This window comes from Atta colombica, unplaced genomic scaffold (assembly GCF_001594045.1).
Source record: "Atta colombica isolate Treedump-2 unplaced genomic scaffold, Acol1.0 scaffold207, whole genome shotgun sequence".
NCBI lineage: Eukaryota > Metazoa > Arthropoda > Insecta > Hymenoptera > Formicidae > Atta > Atta colombica.
In genome coordinates this window covers 2,467,417-2,476,351 of record NW_017259302.1, presented here as the reverse complement: position 1 = coordinate 2,476,351, position 8,935 = coordinate 2,467,417, and the positions used below count along the sequence as shown (strand labels likewise).

Sequence of the window (8,935 nt, the reverse complement as noted above, 5' to 3'; positions counted from 1 at the left end):
TTTAACATTATCATTTATATTAAGAAGCGATCTGAGTGAAAATTAATAATAAATCACGAAACAGAGCAATTAAAAATTATTTTTCATAGTATTATTTTAGTCACAAAAACATTTCATACTTGTTATATGTTTATAAAACCTAATTATTATTTTTTATTATATTTCTCCAAATTTTATTTGTAAAGTGCATAATAATAATGCACAAAATAATGTTCAAATTATATAATTATGTTTTGTGATAATCATTAAAACTATATACTTGAATTAAATCGCGACAATGTTAAATTAATAAAATTTAAAACATCTAAATAAGATATCTAACAGTGTTTTCGAACCAAGAGAATTTATACTGATTTGCGTTAGATAATGTTCTTCTATTGATTGTCGTTACACATTAGGAAAACATACAACATCATTAATCCAACCCAGTTGGTGCGCACTCGCTCGGGCCGAATACGCTGTAAGATTTGTTTTTCCAATTAATAATAATCCTGCCTTTAGCAATTAATAAAAATCTTAGTGATTAAGTAACAATGAATAAGAAACACTATATATTATATAGAATATTGTAATATAATAACAATTGTGTATTTTTGTCTTCAAGCATTGGATTTTAGTGACGAACTCAAATCAGATTTCCTTTATGGAAACAATTTTTGGCTGGGCAGTCGTAGTCAGTGTTTCGATATAATGAACATGACTCTCTTCGAGTTCGCGAAACGGCATGTATTAAATAACACGCGATATCGCGATCCGCAGGATAAGTTTCCATCTTTTCAACTAAATTATTTCATTGCTTATATCAGACACAATAGTACTCTTCAGTATAACATCAATATATTAACTGAAGTAAGTCCTTTTTTCTTGAGATTATCTCTTTTTCTTGATTTATCTCTAGATTATTTAGAGTATACAACATTTTTAATCAAGGATTTTTATTAAAGATTTTAAATTTTCAAGTCCAATTTTTTTACAATATACAGTCAGGCAATCGATTCTAAATCGAACATTTCATGCATCATTCTATATTACAATCTAAATAAATCTTATTTATATGAGAAAGAATGTATTAAATTTTATTAATTATTCATTTGAATGGTACAAACTTTTATTTATGATAAATAAATATTTTAATAAATATACTAATAAATAAAAAAATGATACATCAAATTAACAATTCGTATTTTAAAAAAATATACGTTTATTATTTAGTAAATAACTAATACTGTTCAAACAGATATTTATTCAAACTTAATACATTTTTTTCAGTGCACTTTAAAATCAATGTGAACAAATTAAAATAATTTTGTTACTAATATTTATTGCAAACGGGCTTAAACATGCTAAATTTAGTCTTTAAGTTATGCGTAATGTCATAAATCATAAAAAAAGAGTTATGGGCCTTCTACAATAAGCCATTAATCATAAATCATCAGAAGTAAGAAGCTAAAAATTGATGACTGTGACTCGTCAATTTTGAGCTTCTGACTTCTGATTTATAACTAATAGTTTATTGTAGACGGCACATTACATTAAAATTGACATTTATAGCTCATTTGGCACTTACGTGATCTCTCTAATGTATAAACATTCAAATTTTTCAATGTGAATTTATGAAAAATGTGTAAAAATATCAACAAACAAATAAAAAGTAAGGGACCCTAGATATTGCGCAAAATATAAATTTTATAAAAAAAATGTTTCAAATAAAAGTTGTAGGAGTTAAAAAGATTTATTCATTGATCTTATTAATTTGGCCTTAACGTTATCAAGATCAGGTCAAAATCATATTGATTTTTTAAAATGGAAACCCCCTATTTTTCATTTCTTAGCTTATCTCGAAAGCTCTTCAAAACACTATAACAATTAAAACATTTTTTCTGGAGTACGTTTTGAGTTGAGTTCTATGACTTAAAAGTTATTATAATATCGGCATTAATATCTATTATCTAGATATCTAAAATTGATGTAAATTAATTTAAAATTAAAAAAAAAAATTATTTTAAAATTAAAAAAAATTTAAAATTTTAAATGTTGTTCAGTGTCATGATCTTGATATCATTTATCGAGATCATAGCCTTTGAAAGTTGTTACTTTTATTTTTATTTTTGATGTAAATAAATCTTCTAAACTTTACAACTTTTGCCTGAAATGTTTTTTTTTATAAAACTTATATTTTTCGAGATATTCAGTGAATCCGGTTTTTATATAACCTATATAAAAAATTGTATATATATTTAGGATCTGATTACGCTCGGTCTCTGTTTGCCCGCATCCTGTTCCACGAATAATATAAATATTTCATTCTAAAAGAAGTATTTCGAGATAGAGTATTTTTAATTAATGATCTTTATTCCGTGGACCTCAATCTGATCCAGGTAAAAAACTTAAAGGATGATCATCAATGGCTGTTAAGTGGTGCGATACCTTTTATATGGTATGTCGAAACATAAAGACAATAACAAATTAACTTAACAAATAAAATAATAATTTACGTTAAATTTTCATTAAAATAAATTAAAAAACTGTATTCTCTATTCATAATTTTGAATTGAGCAATATATTAATATAATATAATAATAAACAAATAAATAAATATTTAAGTTGATCAATACGAATATGTACACACACAATAGATTATGCGGCAAAATGTTTGTATATAGCACCTTAATCTATATATTATTAGAAAAAATGACTACTGGCATTTTACTCCAATAAAAGTAGTGGCATATTGCCCCAAGACGCTATTTCATTTTATGATATATGAGCCTGTACAATACGGCTATTAAGAAAATGAATCAATGACGTACTGAATATTTTCATTTTAACCAATATTAATAAATTAACAAGCCAATCGAGCCAAATATTGTGTTTAAATATTAATTTACATAAAGTACTATAAAATTATAAAAAGCACACACATTTTCATATACTATGCCATCACATTTACCTAATAAAAACACTGTTACCAGGAAATTCTTGATACTTATGCAACACGTTGAGCACACATTTGTAAATAATTTTGTGTCACTAACGCAAACACTGTTAATCGATATCATTGTGAAACACAACGAGTGGCATATTCCTCCAACCGGCGTATTACTTGCAGTTATCCTATTAATTTTATCATTTCAGTGTTGATTTAGTGCTTATTTATGTCATGATGATAAGCGGTACAATATACGATATATTTATATATCAAACATATTTAAAAGCAAAGCCTAAAACTGTTAGTAAATATATGTCTAACTAATTATAGAACTTTTTAAACTTCTTCGGTAATGAACTATTCGTAATACTGATTTTGTTATTCCTGATATTTCAAAAGAAAATCACGCTCATGTTTTACACATTAAAATCGTTTTATTAAATTGGAATCATTATTTTAATAAAATTCTATAATGCAAAAAGATATTTTTTCTCCCGTATAATATTTATTCCTATAGTGCAATATCGTTTTTTCCAATTATTTGCTTGTTAATAACTTTTCTGTCTTGCCAAACATTATTCGTAATTATTTTTAATCAATATAGATTCTGATTTGTGATGTAGAAAACACGGTCGAGGAGATGCAAATGACAGATTTATCGTCTTCACGTGAGAAAAGTAGAAAAAAGAAGAACCGGAACGTATTAATGTGTTTCTCCGTTTACACAAATACGAAGATGATATTTAACACAAAATTGGACACCGAAGCAATAGCCGTCGTTCACGGCATAAAATTTTTGTCCACGGTTTGGATAATGATGTTTCATAGCATATTTTACACGATGGATTATTTCGATAAGTGTATTGTCACAAAAATTGCGGAACTGAAATTATTTATCTCCTGATGTGTTGTTTTCCATGCATAATGAATATCGTTTCACGAATGTAGACAATAATATATGGATGTGGAGATTAGCTGAAACTATCCCCGCTCAAGTGATCAGCAACGGAACCCTATCGGTTGACACTTTCTTTTTGAGCGGATTTTTATTGACTTACACGTATTTAAAGAATAAAATAGACAAGGAACGAATTAATCCGATTAATTACAAAGAGAAACTAAACGAATTCTTTGTCAACATAATGAAAAGATATATTCGGTACGTTTCTAACGTTAAATTTACGCGAACATGAACAAAGATAATGCTGTAAGCAACATCAATGATACATACGAAAATAACAGAAAATACGATTTGAAAATTCAATTTAACAATAAGCCAAATAATAATAATTGCTTTCTTTATAATTTTTAATCTTAGAAATTTCTATTTAGGTTGACACCGGCTTATATAATAATGATAGATATAGTGCAATTAAACTCAACTTGGTATGACAAGACTTCGCAATTCTACGTTGAAGAAAGACCGCACGAAACTTGCGCGAAATACTGGTGGAGAAATGTCTTGTACATAAATAATCTGTTTAATCATAATACGATGATACGATGCCAGTTTAGGCTGGTTCCAAAATTTATTGTCAGGACTGAAAATCTATAACGCATGTAACGTAAACTATAGATTTTCAGTACTGGCAGAAAAATTTGGAATACAGCTTTAGTTATAATATCATTCTGACATCACATACTCATGTAAGAGAGAGTACTTCATACTCAGAGTTAAATTGAAATTTTTTTGTAGTGCTTGTCCTGGATTTGGATTTGGATATCTATCAAACGATATATATGCAATTACATAATCGGTCTGGCGCTTTTAATTCTGTCAACTATGTAAGTTAAAAGTTCGTTGACTGTGGAATGTTACATATTTTCAACGCATGTATCTGAAAAAAATAAAAGCTACAAATTTCAGATATTTTTACTGTTGTTGTACTAGGTACACTTTTGATAAGCTCGGTTATCTTAAGTGTTATCTTTATCTTTATATCTTAAGATTATCTTTATATCTCATACATTTGAATATGTTCCAACGTAAGTTGCAAAGCATCTTATTAATTATGAGACTAATTAAGTAAATAAACATTTTTTTATTATTACAGTTTGGATGAACAGTACAGACTTCTAGATGTCTTGTACTACCCACTATGGATTCGAAATGGTCCATATATTATTGGAATGAAATTACGGGTCACATTATAAGAAGATTTAACAAAAAAATAGCATTGAAAAGGGTAAAGTATATAAGACCTAATATTTAAATAAGAAAATTTAATGTAACCAACTGTTAGAGTTACGGAGTAAGCTATCGATTAATAAAATTCAGACGATAATTAGAAATTGTTATTTCTAATTATGCAGAATTATGTGAAACACGCGGATTTGAAGTAATTACAATTATAAATGGACTAATATTAGATTAATTTTTACAAAAATTTTTAAAGTAGCTAATTTTTAAATTATATCTGCAGTTATACATACATATATGTATATACAGGGTGTCCCAAATTTTTTTAATTAAGTTTTTTAATTATAAAGTTTGAAAGTTACAATATCGATCATCATTGAAAGTTACAATACCATCATTACCATTATCTAAGTGCGTAACTAAGTGATGAATAAAACCTTCTAAATGTTGTTCAGCATGATGACATTTATCAAAATCAGGTCTGTGAAGATTGTTCCTTTTATATTAATTTTTACACTAAAAATGAAAATAGGAGGTGCAATCTTCAAAGGACAAACTAATAAAATCATTAAATAGATCTTTCTAAACATTACAACTTTTACCCGAACTACTTTTCTGTACAAATAACATCTTTCAAGATTTTTTTTAGGGTTTCCATACTTCTTCTCCACCCTGTATATGTATACTGAATAATCATTTATAAGACATTGACATTTCTCATATTACAATTCAATATAGCTGAAAACAGGAAGTAATGTAGAAAATATTATATAAATGTATAAAAGAATTATTTAAACCACTAAATTATTTTCTAAATTATTTTCAATAACTTGGAAATAATTCGCTGAAATCGCTGAAAATTATTGAGATCTATATCAGTTGATTTGACTTATTTTAATATTCAATATTTTAAACAAAATACATAAATTTCAGAATATTGTAATTTTATGTTGGACTTTTGGTGCTGCTTGCAACATTTTGGTATTATTTGGTCTTTACAAATGACAAATATCCGTTCTGTCTACTGCTATCTATGTTGCATTAAGTAGAACAGTTTGAGCCATAGGCATAGCATGGATTATAATACTATTGTGTTACTGTTATTGTACTGAGCTGGAGGTTAATTGATTCAATAATAGTATTAAATAGAAAAATAATCAAAATATTCTGACTTAAGAACTTTTAAAAATAAAGATTGCCAGAAAGGAAAAGCTAACAAGATAAAACTCGTTGTTAAATGCTAATGATCTACATTTAATCTACATTTAATATTTTATCAATTGATATAAACATTAAATCATACGAACATGTTAATCTCTTCATTAGATCCTTGGTGTAAAACATAATAATTAGGCTAATTGAAAACAACAATAAAAATAAAGGAGTTGTAATCGGAGGCGTTACGACCACCTTTCACTACGCTGGAATTTGCTTTTACTTCCCATCACAAGGATTTCTAAGTCTCTGAAGCATCAATCCACCGCCAACGACAATTAACCAACTAAAAAAAAAGGAATTTCCACCAATTTACTTAACACAGGGATACGAATATAATAAATTTCATATTTTCTTTTGTAATAATATTTTGACGCTTAGTGCAACATAATAGCTTATACTGTTATACTATTACATTTTTTCGCTTGATTTTTTAAAATATTCTGATTATGTCATCGAGTACGTTTACGTAACTTCCATTGTTACATAATCAAGATTGATTATGTAATCAAAAACTGTTCGCCAATTTTTTTTCAATTGATACCATAGCTAAATCACATGACTACCTCTGCGTCATTGTATTTTTAAGATAATATTTTATTATTTTTAATTTTGAAAAAGATGCCTCTGCAGTTGCCACAGACATTGGTGCAATTAATAAGATCTGTAATGCTATTGCTAAATTTGAAAAAATTTCCAGAAAATCACTTTAGTTCATTCATTTAAAATATCAAGTAAGATAGAGTATATTTGGAGTAGCGCTTGCTATTAAAAATTTTGCGCCTCTCCAAATTTTACGCCCTGTGCTGGAACGTATCAGCTCAGTGCCTTATCACGCCTCCGATCGCAATATAAATCGGTTACATATATTAGATCATTTAAATATTAAATGTTTATGATATCATTAATATTAAAAGTGTTTGTAAATTCATGTTCTCTTTCGATGGAAGAATTAAGAAAATATTGAACGAGATTGCATAATTAAAATTATAAATTGACGTTATATGTAGCATAAATTGTAAATAATAGTAGAACTTATTTTCCACTGCAATCATTTTTATAATAACATCTAACAAAAATCCATTATCATATGAACTTGTCTCAATAAATCGATGCCGATTTTTGCTGATAATTAATCTTTATGTACAATCCAAGTTTCTCTGTCCATCTAATTACAATAGGTTCACAATTTTAGTGGTACATTCTTTTTAAATTGTCGTCTGATAAATTAGTTATTTCAAACAAAACGCATTACGTTTGAGATAATTAATTTATCAGACGACAATTTAATTTCTAAGATCTCAGAGTAATTTTTAGCATCGATAGATACAAGGTTTAATAAACATTTTTGTAATAGACAATTATATATATGTATAATAAATCATAATGAAACGTTATAATTTAGAAAAAAAAATTTATTCTTATCAAAGGCTTTATTATAGGCATTCTTAAGGAGCTCTTATCATGCAAAATCTGGATTCCTCTTAGCAGACTTACATACTGTGCTTATCTTTTAAATCCTTTTCTCATACATTCGATTCGTTTGCATAGTGAAACATCTATTCATTTAGAATTTCTGTCCATGGTAAATACACGATCAAAACTTCAACCTCAACAAAATAAATATATACTTATTGTCACAATTTCTATTTTTAGAGCACTGTGTTCATAGAATACTTAGTGATTAGTTATTTCTGTGCATATGCATTGTATTTAATGGCAGAATCACCGTATATTCTATTAATGCAAATGTTCAGACAATCTTGTAACAGAAAAATATATAAAGAACATAAGATTATAATTCCATATACATGATTAATGATGGAAATAATGTTTATTATTATAATAATTATAATTAAAATTTTATAATATAAAATCAAATTTTAGACGTTTTTATCCCTCTATACATTTGTGTAAAATTATATTCGACTGCGATGGAGTTAAGAAATAAACTAGGTACAATTTGCGTGAACTATGTAGAAGGAACAAGATCTAAAATAAGCATGAATTTATATTTAATAAATTGAATGATTTTTTTTAAAGCAATTATTGCATAGAATTAATTTCAATTTTAGAGATATGTCATGTACAAAATTTATCCTAGGGATGTCCAACAGCTATCGTGATAATCTTGTGATGGTCTCAATTATTTAACGGATATTCAGGGGATGTACAAGTGTCCGCATGTATCAGATTCCGCGACTTAGACATCCGTAGAATATCCAGGAAATTCCGTGAGAAATCACAAGTATATATGCATGTGTATATACATATTTGTGGATGTAATCTAAAATAAGAGAGAAATATTTTAAGAGATCATATCATGCAAGCGAGAAATATATTGATCCATTATTATATAATGATATAGAAGATTAATTTGAAATAATATATATCACATATCTTTATAATAAAATATTAAATACATAGTAAGTACATATGTCACATATCTTTGTAATCTACATCTTAGGCTGCGTTCGAAACTTTATCCGAGTGCCTCTGTGTATCCTCATTGTTCATCTAATGGTAAAGATAAGTTCATCTAATGTTACTGCTAAGGGTAAGATGATATGACTGGGGCACCCGGATAATGTTTTCGAATACAGCCTTAGTATAACATTTAATATAATAAAAATCTTTGTATGCTTCATATG

General features: G+C 27.2%; 1 pseudogene; it reads left to right on the top strand.

Annotated features, from left to right (window-relative positions):
* The window catches only part of LOC108687424, an 8,942-nt pseudogene extending 843 nt beyond the window's left edge, over window positions 1-8,099 (top strand).
* Window positions 8,100-8,935: the final 836 nt, after the last annotated feature.